This window comes from Netta rufina (genome assembly GCF_964035555.1).
Source record: "Netta rufina genome assembly, chromosome: 26".
Taxonomy (NCBI): domain Eukaryota; kingdom Metazoa; phylum Chordata; class Aves; order Anseriformes; family Anatidae; genus Netta; species Netta rufina.
The window spans coordinates 7,327,840-7,340,245 of NC_140150.1; positions in this window are offsets into that span (position 1 = coordinate 7,327,840).

Consider the following 12,406-nt stretch of genomic DNA (forward strand, 5'->3'; position numbering starts at 1 on the left):
AACCATGGGGTTGTGTTGCCATGGTAACCATGGCGTTGGGTTTCCATGGTAACCACGGGGTTCTGTTGCCATGGAAACCTTGGGGTAGTGTTTCCATGGCAACCATTAGGGTTGTGTTGCCATGGTAACGATGGGGTTCGGTTGCCATGGCAGCGACGGGGTTGTGTTGCCATGTGAACCATGGGGTTGTGTTGCCATGGTAACCATGGGGTTGTGTTGCCATGGCAACCATGGTGTTGTGTTGCCATGGCAACCATGGCGTTTTGTTGCCATGGCAACTATGGGGTTCTGTTGCCATGGTAACCATGGGGTTGGGTTGCCATGGCAACCATGGGGTTGTGTTGCCATGGTAACGATGGGGTTGGGTTGCTATGGAAACTATGGGGTTTAGATGCCGTGGTAACCATGCAGTTGGGTTGCCGTGGTAACCATGGTGTTGGGTTGCCATGGCAACCACGGGGTTTGGTTGCTATGGTAACCATGGGGTTCTGTGTCCATGGTAACCATGGGGTTGGGTTGCCATGGTGACCATGGAGTTTAGTTTCCATGGCAACTATGGGGTTGTGTTGCCATGGCAACCATGGGGTTGTGTTGCCATGGCAACCATGGCGTTTTGTTGCGATGGCAACTATGGGGTTCTGTTGCCATGGCAACCATGGCGTTTTTTTGCCATGGTAACCATGGGGTAGTGTTGCCATGGCAACCATGCGGTTGTGTTGCCATGGTAACCATGGCGTTTTTTGCCATGGCAACTATGGTGTTCTGTTGCCATGGCAACCTTGTGGTAGTGTTTCCATAGCAACCATGGGGTTGTGTTGCCATGGGAACCATGGGATTGTGTTGCCATGGTAACCATGGCGTTTAGTTGCCATGGCAACTATGGGGTTCTGTTGCCATGGCAACCATGGGGTTGTTTTGCCATGGTAACCATGCGGTTGTGTTGCCATGGTAACCATGGGGTTGTGTTGCCATGGCAACCATGGGGTTGTGTTGCCATGGCAACCATGGGGTTGTGTTGCCATGGTAACGATGGGGTTGTGTTGCCATGGTAACTATGGGGTTGGCTTGCTATGGCAACTATGGGGTTTAGTTGCCATGGCAACCATGGGGTTGAGATGCCGTGGTAACCATGCAGTTGGGTTGCCGTGGTAACCATGCGGTTGTGTTGTTGTGGTAACCATGCGGTTGTGTTGCCATGGTAACCATGGGATTGTGTTGCCATGGCAACCACGGGGTTTGGTTCCTATGGTAACAATGGGGTTCTGTGTCCATGGCAACCATGGGGTAGTGTTTCCATGGCAACCATGGGGTTGTGTTGCCATGGTAACTATGGGGTTGGGTTGCCATGGTAACCATGGGGTTGTGTTGCCATGGTAACCATGGCGTATTGTTGCCATGGCAACTATGGGGTTCTGTTGCCATGGGAACCATGGGGTAGTGTTTCCATGGCAACATTGGGGTTGTGTTGCCATGGTAACTATGGGGTTGGGTTGCTATGGAAACTATGGGGTTTAGTTGCCATGGCAACCATGGTTTTGAGATGCCGTGGTAACAATGCAGTTGGGTTGCCGTGGTAACCATGCGGTTGTGTTGTTGTGGTAACCATGCGGTTGTGTTGCCATGGTAACCATGGGGTTGGGTTGCCATGGTAACCATGGCGTTTAGTTGCCATGAGAACTATGGGGTTCTGTTGCCATGGCAACCATGGGGTAGTGTTTCCATGACAACCATGGGGTTGTGTTGCCATGGTAACTATGGGGTTGGGTTGCCATGGTAACCATGGGGTTGTGTTGCCATGGTAACCATGGCGTATTGTTGCCATGGCAACTGTGGGGTTCTGTTGCCATGGCAACCATGGGGTAGTGTTTCCATGGCAACATTGGGGTTGTGTTGCCATGGTAACTATGGGGTTGGGTTGCTATGGAAACTATGGGGTTTAGTTGCCTTGGCAACCATGGGGTTGGGTTGCCATGGCAACCACGGTGTTGTTTTGCCATGGGAACTATGGGGTTCTGTTGCCATGGTAACCATGGGGTTGGGTTGCCATGGCAACCATGGGGTTGTTTTGCCATGGTAACGATGGGGTTGTGTTGCCATGGTAACCATGGCGTTTTGTTGCGATGGAAACTATGGGGTTGTGTTGCCATGGCAACCATGGTGCGGTGTTTCCATGGCAACCATGGGGTTGTGTTGCCATGGTAACCATGGCGTATTGTTGCCATGGCAACTATGGGATTCTGTTGCCATGGCAACCATGGGGTAGTGTTTCCATGGCAACATTGGGGTTGTGTTGCCATGGTAACTATGGGGTAGTGTTTCCATGGCAACCATGGGGTTGTGTTGCCTTGGCAACCATGGGGTTGGGTTGCCATGGCAACCATGGGGTTTTGTTGCCATGGTAACCATGGCGTTTTGTTTCCATGGCAACTATGGGGTTCTGTTGCCATGGCAACCATGGCGTTTTGTTGCCATGGCAACTATGGGGTTCTGTTGCCATGGCAACCATGGGGTAGTGTTTCCATGGCAACCATGGGGTTGTGTTGCCATGGTAACCATGGGGTTTGGTTGCCATGGCAACCATGGGGTTGTGTTGCCATGGTAACCATGGCGTTTTGTTGCCATGGCAACTATGGGGTTCTGTTGCCATGGGAACCATTGGGTAGTGTTTCCATGGCAACCATGGGGTTGTGTTGCCAAGGAAACGATGGGGTTCGGTTGCCATGGGAACCACGGGGTTGTGTTGCCATGGTACCCATGGCGTTTAGTTGCCATGGCAACTATGGGGTTCTGTTGCCATGGCAACCATGGCGTTTTGTTGCCATGGAAACTATGGGGTTCTGTTGCCGTGGCAACCTTGGGGTAGTGTTTCCATGGCAACCATGGGGTTGAGTTGCCATGGTAACGATGGGGTTGGGTTGCCATGGCAACCACGGGGTTGTGTTGCCGTGGGAACCATGGGATTGTGTTGCCATGGTAACCATGGCGTTTTGTTGCCATGGCAACTATGGGGTTCTGTTGCCATGGCAACCATGGGGTTGTGTTGCCATGGTAACCATGGCGTTTAGTTGCCATGGCAACTATGGGGTTCTGTTGCCATGGCAACCATGGGGTTGTGTTGCCATGGTAACCATGGCGTTTAGTTGCCATGGCAACTATGGGGTTCTGTTGCCATGGCAACCATGGGGTTGTGTTGCCATGGTAACGATGGGGTTGTGTTGCCATGGTAACTATGGGGTTGGGTTGCTATGGAAACTATGGGGTTTAGTTGCCATGGCAACCATGGTGTTGAGATGCCGTGGTAACCATTCAGTTGGGTTGCCGTGGTAACCATGCGGTTGTGTTGTTGTGGTAACCATGCGGTTGTGTTGCCATGGTAACCATGGGATTGTGTTGCCATGGCAACCACGGGGTTTGGTTGCTATGGTAACCATGGGGTTCTGTGTCCATGGTAACCATGGGGTTGGGTTGCCATGGTAACCATGGCGTTTAGTTGCCATGGCAACTATGGGGTTGGGTTGCCATGGCAACCATGGGGTTGTGTTGCCATGGTAACCATGGCGTTTAGTTCCCATGGCAACTATGGGGTTGGGTTGCCATGGTAACCATGGGGTTGTGTTGCCATGGTAACCATGGCGTTTGGTTGCCATGGCAACTATGGGGTTCTGTTGCCATGGCAACCATGGGGTAGTGTTTCCATGGCAACCATGGGGTTGTGTTGCCATGGTAACTATGGGGTTTGGTTGCCATGGCAACCATGGGGTTGTGTTGCCATGGTAACCATGGCGTTTTGTTGCCATGGCAACTATGGGGTTCTGTTGCCATGGGAACCATGGGGTAGTGTTTCCATGGCAACCACGGGGTTGTGTTGCCATGGTAACCATGGCGTTTAGTTGCCATGGCAACTTTGGGGTTCTGTTGCCATGGCAACCATGGGGTTGTGTTGCCATAGTAACCATGCGGTTGTGTTGCCATGGTAACCATGGGGTTGGGTTGCCATGGCAACCATGGGGTTGTGTTTCCATGGCAACCATGGGGTTGTGTTGCCATGGTAACGATGGGGTTGTGTTGCCATGGTAACTATGGGGTTGGGTTGCTATGGAAACAATGGGGTTTAGTTGCCATGGCAACCATGGGGTTGAGATGCCGTGGTAAGCATGCAGTTGGGTTGCCGTGGTAACCATGCGGTTGTGTTGTTGTGGTAACCATGCGGTTGTGTTGCCATGGTAACCATGGGATTGGGTTGCCATGGCAACCACGGGGTTTGGTTGCTATGGTAACCATGGGGTTCTGTGTCCATGGCAACCATGGGGTTGGGTTGCCATGGTAACCATGGCGTTTAGTTGCCATGGCAACTATGGGGTTCTGTTGCCATGGCAACCATGGGGTAGTGTTTCCATGGTAACCATGGGGTTGTGTTGCCATGGTAACTATGGGGTTGGGTTGCCATGGTAACCATGGGGTTGTGTTGCCATGGTAACCATGGGGTTGGGTTGCCAAGGCAACCACGGTGTTGTTTTGCCATGGGAACTATGGGGTTCTGTTGCCATGGTAACCATGGGGTTGGGTTGCCATGGAACCATGGGGTTGTGTTGCCATGGTAACGATGGGGTTGTCTTGCCATGATAACCATGGCGTTTTGTTGCGATGGCAACTATGGGGTTCTGTTGCCATGGTAACCATGGGGTGGGTTGCCATGGCAACCATGGGGTTGTGTTGCCATGGTAACCATGGGGTTGGGTTGCTATGGAAACTATGGGGTTTAGTTGCCTTGGCAACCATGGGGTTGTGTTGCCATGGTAACTGTGGGGTTGGGTTGCTATGGAAACTATGGGGTTTAGATGCCATGGCAACCATGGGGTTGAGATGCCGTGGTAACCATGCAGTTGGGTTGCCGTGGTAACCATGGTGTTGGGTTGCCATGGCAACCACGGGGTTTGGTTGCTATGGTAACCATGGGGTTGTGTTGCCATGGTAACCATTGGGTTGGGGTTGCTATGGAAACTATGGGGTTTAGTTGCCTTGGCAACCATGGGGTTGGGTTGCCATGGCAACCATGGGGTTGTGTTGCCATGGTAACCATGACGTTTTGTTGCCATGGCAACTATGGGGTTCTGTTGCCATGGCAACCATGGCGTTTTGTTGCCATGGAAACTATGGGGTTCTGTTGCCATGGCAACCATGGGGTAGTGTTTCCATGGTAACTATGGGGTTGGGTTGCTATGATAACCATGCGGTTGCGTTGCCATGGTAACCATGGGGTTGGGTTGCCATGGCAACTATGGGGTTTAGTTGCCTTGGCAACCATGGGGTTGGGTTGCCATGGCAACCATGGGGTTGTGTTGCCATGGTAACCATGAAGTTTTTTTGCCATGGCAACTATGGGGTTCTCTTGCCATGGCAACCATGGAGTTTTGTTGCCATGGCAACTATGGGGTTCTGTTGCCATGGCAACCATGGGGTTGTGTTCCCATGGTAACTATGGGGTTGGGTTGCTATCGTAACCATGCGGTTGCGTTGCCATGGTAACCACGGGTTTCGGTTGCCATGGCAACCATGGGGTTGTGTTGCCATGGTAACCATGGGGTTCTGTGTCCATGGTAACCATGGGGTTGGGTTTCCATGGCAACCATGGGGTTGTGTTGCTATGGTAACCATGGCGTTTTGTTCCGATGGCAACTATGGGGTTCTGTTGACATGGCAACCATGGGGTGGTGTTTCCATGGCAACCATGGGGTTGTGTTGCCATGGTAACCATGGGGTTGGGTTGCTATGGAAACTATGGGGTTTAGTTGCCTTGGCAACCATGGGATTGGGTTGCCATGGCAACCATGGGGTTTTGTTGCCATGGTAACCATGGCGTTTTGTTGCCATGGCAACTATGGGGTTCTGTTGCCATGGCAACCATGGGGTAGTGTTTCCATGGCAACCATGGGGTTGTGTTGCCATGGTAACGATGGGGTTGGGTTGCTATGGTAACCATGCGGTTGTGTTGCCATGGTAACCATGGCGTTTTGTTGCCATGGCAACTATGGTGTTCTGTTCCCATGGCAACCTTGGGGTAGTGTTTCCATGGCAACCATGGGGTTGAGTTGCCATGGTAACGTTGGGGTTGGGTTGCCATGGCAACCACGGGGTTGTGTTGCCATGGGAACCATGGGATTGTGTTGCCATGGTAACCATGGCGTTTAGTTGCCATGGCAACCATGGGGTTGTGTTGCCATGGTAACCATGGCGTTTAGTTGCCATGGCAACTATGGGGTTTTGTTGCCATGGCAACCATGGGGTTGTGTTGCCATGGTAACGATGGGGTTGTGTTGCCATGGTAACTATGGGGTTGGGTTGCTATGGAAACTATGGGGTTTAGTTGCCATGGCAACCATGGTGTTGATATGCCGTGGTAACGAATCAGTTGGGTTCCCGTGGTAACCATGCGGTTGTGTTGTTGTGGTAACCATGCGGTTGTGTTGCCATGGTAACCACGGGGTTTGGTTGCTATGGTAACCATGGGGTTCTGTGTCCATGGTAACCATGGGGTTTAGTTGCCTTGGCAACCATGGGGTTGGGTTGCCATGGCAACCATGGGGTTTTGTTGCCATGGTAACCATGGCGTTTTGTTTCCATGGCAACTATGGGGTTCTGTTGCCATGGCAACCATGGCGTTTTGTTGCCATGGCAACTATGGGGTTCTGTTGCCATGGGAACCATTGGGTAGTGTTTCCATGGCAACCATGGGGTTGTGTTTCCAAGGAAACGATGGGGTTCGGTTGCCATGGGAACCACGGGGTTGTGTTGCCATGGTACCCATGGCGTTTAGTTGCCATGGCAACTATGGGGTTCTGTTGCCATGGCAACCATGGGGTTGTGTTGCCATGGTAACCATGCAATTGTGTTGCCATGGTAACCATGGGGTTGGGTTGCCATGGCAACCATGGGGTTGTGTTGCCATGGCAACCATGGGGTTGTGTTGCCATGGTAACGATGGGGTTGTGTTGCCATGGTAACTATGGGGTTGGGTTGCTATGGAAACTATGGGGTTTAGTTGCCATGGCAACCATGGGGTTGAGATGCCGTGGTAACCATGCAGTTGGGTTTCCGTGGTAACCATGCGGTTGTGTTGTTGTGGTAACCATGCGGTTGTGTTGCCATGGTAACCACGGGGTTTGGTTGCTATGGTAACCATGGGGTTGTGTTGCCATGGTAACCATGGCGTTTAGTTGCCATGAGAACAATGGGGTTCTGTTGCCATGGCAACCATGGGGTAGTGTTTCCATGGCAACCATGGGGTTGTGTTGCCATGGTAACTATGGGGTTGGGTTGCCATGGTAACCATGGGGTTGTGTTGCCATGGTAACCACGGGGTTTGGTTGCTATGGCAACCATGGGTTTGTGTTGCCATGGTAACCATGGCGTTTAGTTGCCATGAGAACAATGGGGTTCTGTTGCCATGGCAACCATGGGGTAGTGTTTCCATGGCAACCACGGGGTTTGGTTGCTATGGTAACCATGGGGTTCTGTGTCCATGGTAACCATGGGGTTTGGTAACCATGGTAACCATGGCATTTAGTTGCCATGGCAACTATGGGGTTCTGTTTCCATGGCAACCATGGGGTAGTGTTTCCATGGCAACCATGGGGTTGTGTTGCCATGGCAACCATGGGGTAGTGTTTCCATGGCAACCATGGGGTTGTGTTGCCATGGTAACCATGGCGTTGGGTTGCCATGGCAACCATGGGGTTGTGTTGCCATGGTAACCATGGCGTTGGGTTGCCATGGCAACCACGGGGTTCTGTTGCCATGGAAACCTTGGGGTAGTGTTTCCATGGCAACCATTAGGGTTGTGTTGCCATGGTAACGATGGGGTTCGGTTGCCATGGCAGCGACAGGGTTGTGTTGCCATGTGAACCATGGGGTTGTGTTGCCATGGTAACCATGGGGTTGTGTTGCCATGGCAACCATGGGGTTGTGTTGCCATGGTAACCATGGCGTTTAGTTGCCATGGCAACTATGGGGTTCTGTTGCCATGGTAACCATGGGGTTGGGTTGCCATGGCAACCATGGGGTTGTGTTGCCATGGTAACGATGGGGTTGGGTTGCTATGGAAACTATGGGGTTTAGATGCCATGGCAACCATGGGGTTGAGATGCCGTGGTAACCATGCAGTTGGGTTGCCGTGGTAACCATGGTGTTGGGTTGCCATGGCAACCACGGGGTTTGGTTGCTATGGTAACCATGGGGTTCTGTGTCCATGGTAACCATGGGGTTGGGTTGCCATGGTGACCATGGAGTTTAGTTTCCATGGCAACTATGGGGTTGTGTTGCCATGGCAACCATGGGGTTGTGTTGCCATGGCAACCATGGCGTTTTGTTGCGATGGCAACTATGGGGTTCTGTTGCCATGGCAACCATAACGTTTTTTTGCCATGGCAACTATGGGGTTCTGTTGCCATGGCAACCATGGCGTTTTGTTGCCATGGCAACTATGGGGTTCTGTTGCCATGGCAACCATGGGGTAGTGTTTCCATGGCAACCATGGGGTTGTGTTGCCATGGTAACTATGGGGTTGGGTTGCTATGGTAACCATGCGGTTGTGTTGCCATGGTAACCATGGGGTTGGGTTGCCATGGCAACCATGGGGTTGTGTTGCCATGGTAACCATGGCGTTTTGTTGCCATGGCAACTATGGTGTTCTGTTGCCATGGCAACCTTGTGGTAGTGTTTCCATAGCAACCATGGGGTTGTGTTGCCATGGGAACCATGGGATTGTGTTGCCATGGTAACCATGGCGTTTAGTTGCCATGGCAACTATGGGGTTCTGTTGCCATGGCAACCATGGGGTTGTTTTGCCATGGTAACCATGCGGTTGTGTTGCCATGGTAACCATGGGGTTGGGTTGCCATGGCAACCATGGGGTTGTGTTGCCATGGCAACCATGGGGTTGTGTTGCCATGGTAACTATGGGGTTGGGTTGCTATGGAAACTATGGGGTTTAGTTGCCATGGCAACCATGGGGTTGAGATGCCGTGGTAACCATGCAGTTGGGTTGCCGTGGTAACCATGCGGTTGTGTTGTTGTGGTAACCATGCGGTTGTGTTGCCATGGTAACCATGGGATTGGGTTGCCATGGCAACCACGGGGTTTGGTTGCTATGGTAACCATGGGGTTCTGTGTCCATGGCAACCATGGGGTAGTGTTTCCATGGCAACCATGGGGTTGTGTTGCCATGGTAACTATGGGGTTGGGTTGCCATGGTAACCATGGGGTTGTGTTGCCATGGCAACCATGGGGTTGTGTTGCCATGGTAACGATGGGGTTGTGTTGCCATGGTAACTATGGGGTTGGGTTGCTATGGAAACTATGGGGTTTAGTTGCCATGGCAACCATGGGGTTGAGATGCCGTGGTAACCATGCAGTTGGGTTGCCGTGGTAACCATGCGGTTGTGTTGTTGTGGTAACCATGCGGTTGTGTTGCCATGGTAACCGTGGGATTGGGTTGCCATGGCAACCACGGGGTTTGGTTGCTATGGTAACCATGGGGTTCTGTGTCCATGGCAACCATGGGGTTGGGTTGCCATGGTAACCATGGCGTTTAGTTACTATGAGAACTATGGGGTTCTGTTGCCATGGCAACCATGGGGTAGAGTTTCCATGGCAACCATGGGGTTGTGTTGCCATGGTAACTATGGGGTTGGGTTGCCATGGTAACCATGGGGTTGTGTTGCCATGGTAATCATGGCGTATTGTTGCCATGGCAACTATGGGGTTCTGTTGCTATGGCAACCATAGGGTAGTGTTTCCATGGCAACCATGGGGTGGGGTTGTCATGGTAACTATGGGGTTGGGTTGCTATAGAAACTATGGGGTTTAGTTGCCATGGCAACCATGGTGTTGAGATGCCGTGGTAACCATACAGTTGGGTTGCCGTGGTAACCATGCGGTTGTGTTCCCATGGTAACCATGGGATTGGGTTTCCACGGCAACCACGGGGTTTGGTTGCTATGGTAACCATGCGGTTCTGTGTCCATGGTAACCATGGGGTTTGGTTGCCATGGTAACCATGGCATTTAGTTGCCATGGCAACTATGGGGTTCTGTATCCATGGCAACCATGGGGTAGTGTTTCCATGGCAACCATGGGTTGGGGTTGTCATGGTAACTATGGGGTTGGGTTGCTATGGAAACTATGGGGTTTAGTTGCCTTGGCAACCATGGGGTTGGGTTGCCATGGCAACCATGGGGTTGTGTTGCCATGGTAACCATGGCGTTTTGTTTCCATGGCAACTATGGGGTTCTGTTTCCATGGCAACCATGGCGTTTTGTTGCCATGGCAACTATGGGGTTCTGTTGCCATGGTAACTATGGGGTTGGGTTGCTATTGTAACCATGCGGTTGTGTTGCCATGGTAACGATGGGGTTCGGTTGCCATGGCAGCGACGGGGTTGTGTTGCCATGTGAACCATGGGGTTGTGTTGCCATGGTAACCATGGGGTTGTGTTGCCATGGCAACCATGGGGTTGTGTTGCCATGGTAACCATGGCGTTTAGTTGCCATGGCAACTATGGGGTTGTGTTGCCATGGTAACCATGGGGTAGTGTTGCCATGGCAACCATGGGGTTGTGTTGCCATGGTAACGGTGGGGTTGGGTTGCTATGGAAACTATGGGGTTTAGATGCCATGGCAACCATGGGGTTGAGATGCCGTGGTAACCATGCAGTTGGGTTGCCGTGGTAACCATGGTGTTGGGTTGCCATGGCAACCACGGGGTTTGGTTGCTATGGTAACCATGGGGTTCTGTGTCCATGGTAACCATTGGGTTGGGTTGCCATGGTGACCATGGAGTTTAGTTTCCATGGCAACTATGGTGTTGTGTTGCCATCGCAACCATGGGGTTGTGTTGCCATGGCAACCATGGCGTTTTGTTGCGATGGCAACTATGGGGTTCTGTTGCCATGGCAACCATGGCGTTTTTTTGCCATGGTAACCATGGGGTAGTGTTACCATGGCAACCATGGGGTTGTGTTGCCATGGTAACTATGGGGTTGGGTTGCTATGGTAACCATGCGGTTGTGTTGCCATGGTAACCATGGCGTTTTGTTGCCATTGCAACTATGGTGTTCTGTTGCCATGGCAACCTTGTGGTAGTGTTTCCATAGCAACCATGGGGTTGTGTTGCCATGGGAACCATGGGATTGTGTTGCCATGGTAACCATGGCGTTTAGTTGCCATGGCAACTATGGGGTTCTGTTGCCATGGCAACCATGGGGTTGTTTTGCCATGGTAACCATGCGGTTGTGTTGCCATGGTAACCATGGGGTTGGGTTGCCATGGCAACCATGGGGTTGTGTTGCCATGGTAACGATGGGGTTGTGTTGCCATGGTAACTATGGGGTTGGGTTGCTATGGAAACTATGGGGTTTAGTTGCCATGGCAACCATGGGGTTGAGATGCCGTGGTAACCATGCAGTTGGGTTGCCGTGGTAACCATGCGGTTGTGTTGTTGTGGTAACCATGCGGTTGTGTTGCCATGGTAACCATGGGATTGGGTTGCCATGGCAACCACGGGGTTTGGTTCCTATGGTAACAATGGAGTTCTGTGTCCATGGCAACCATGGGGTAGTGTTTCCATGGCAACCATGGGGTTGTGTTGCCATGGTAACTATGGGGTTGGGTTGCCATGGTAACCATGGGGTTGTGTTGCCATGGTAACCATGGCGTATTGTTGCCATGGAAAGTATGGGGTTCTGTTGCCATGGCAACCATGGGGTAGTGTTTCCATGGCAACATTGGGGTTGTGTTGCCATGGTAACTATGGGGTTGGGTTGCTATGGAAACTATGGGGTTTAGTTGCCATGGCAACCATGGTGTTGAGATGCCGTGGTAAGAATGCAGTTGGGTTGCCGTGGTAACCATGCGGTTGTGTTGTTGTGGTAACCATGCGGTTGTGTTGCCATGGTAACCATGGGGTTGGGTTGCCATGGTAACCATGGCGTTTAGTTGCCATGAGAACTATGGGGTTCTGTTGCCATGGCAACCATGGGGTAGTGTTTCCATGGCAACCATGGGGTTGTGTTGCCATGGTAACTATGGGGTTGGGTTGCCATGGTAACCATGGGGTTGTGTTGCCATGGTAACCATGGCGTATTGTTGCCATGGCAACTGTGGGGTTCTGTTGCCATGGCAACCATGGGGTAGTGTTTCCATGGCAACATTGGGGTTGTGTTGCCATGGTAACTATGGGGTTGGGTTGCTATGGAAACTATGGGGTTTAGTTGCCTTGGCAACCATGGGGTTGGGTTGCCATGGCAACCACGGTGTTGTTTTGCCATGGGAACTATGGGGTTCTGTTGCCATGGTAACCATGGGGTTGGGTTGCCATGGCAACCATGGGGTTGTTTTGCCATGGTAACGAT